Raw genomic sequence first — 1,361 nt, 5'->3', positions numbered from 1 at the left:
TACTATGCTGCATTGAAAAACAAGGAACTCATGCAATATTATTCAATGTGGGTGACCCTGGAGGACATTATGCTGAGTGAAATATCTAAGTCACAAAAGGACAAATACTGCATGGTGCCACTGCTGTAAAATGGGACTGATATCAGGGTTGGGGTAAGACTGAGAAAAACTGGATAAATTGGGTATACTGCATTGAAACAGATGAGGGAAATAATAATTTGAAAGCGATGTAAGATAGGGTATTACGGTTCTAACAAGAGTCCACAATTAAGGTTGCATAGTGGAGTGTACTTGGGGTGGTGGAAGGGGTATGGGGGGATTGTATATCAAAGAAAGAATTTTTTTTTACTTTCAAAGAGAGGAGGGAACTGGGGTGGGTGGCAGGAGGGAGGGCTGGGCAGGGAGAAAAATGCAACAATGTATGATGGAAATCCAAAATCTCTGTAAATGTTCATTAAAATTATTAAAATAAAATCTAAAAAAAAGAAGTGAAAATGAAAATACATAAAATTAAGTAAGGAAGAAAATTTATAAAAAGAGTGGAGACCCAACATATACGAGTACTTTCTGTTTTACTGAATAGGGAAATTGACAAATAACACTAACACTAGAGAAGTATATGAAACTAAAGTCCAAGAAACCATTGTCTGACAGAGCAAGGGGACACTACATGGTTCAAAATCAACAATCTAGTGCATCAGAGATGTATCTTCTCTCATACTTTTTCAATCTATGTGTTTAGCATATCATTCAGGCAGCTGGACTTTATGAAGAAGAATGTGGCATAAGGAATGGAGGAAGACTAATCAACAATATGTGTTACATAGATGACACCACCTTGCTCACCAAAACTGAGAAATATTGAGGCACTTGATGCATAAGATCAAGGAGAGCAGTCTTCAATATGAACTTCAGCTCAATATCTGGAGAACAAAAATCCTCACCTCCAGGCCAAGAGGCAGACTCATGATAGATGGAGAAAAGATTGAAGATGTTAATGATTTCATCTTGCTCAGATCCATAATAAAAACTCAGCACCAATGATCAGAAAATCAAAAGGTAAGATGCATTGAAAAAATATGCTGTAAAGGACCTCTCCAGGATGCTAAAGAACTGTCACCAATCTGTATAAACTATTGCAGAAAACTTAAAAAGATGGAATCCTCCTGGACTCATTCTATGAAGCAAACATATTCTTTGATACCAAAGGCAGGTAAAGACACTACAAAAATAGAAATTGATAGGCCAATATCTCTCATGAACATAGATGCAAAAATCCTGAATATAACCCTGGCCAATAGTACCCAATAGTACATAAAAAAATAATTCACCAATGACCAAGTGGGATTCATAATAGGTAT

The sequence above is a fragment of the Elephantulus edwardii genome, unplaced genomic scaffold (assembly GCF_000299155.1).
Source record: "Elephantulus edwardii isolate Elephantulus edwardi_28Jun2011 unplaced genomic scaffold, EleEdw1.0 scaffold00069, whole genome shotgun sequence".
NCBI classification, from domain to species: Eukaryota; Metazoa; Chordata; class Mammalia; order Macroscelidea; family Macroscelididae; genus Elephantulus; species Elephantulus edwardii.
This window is presented reverse-complemented; position numbering follows the sequence as displayed.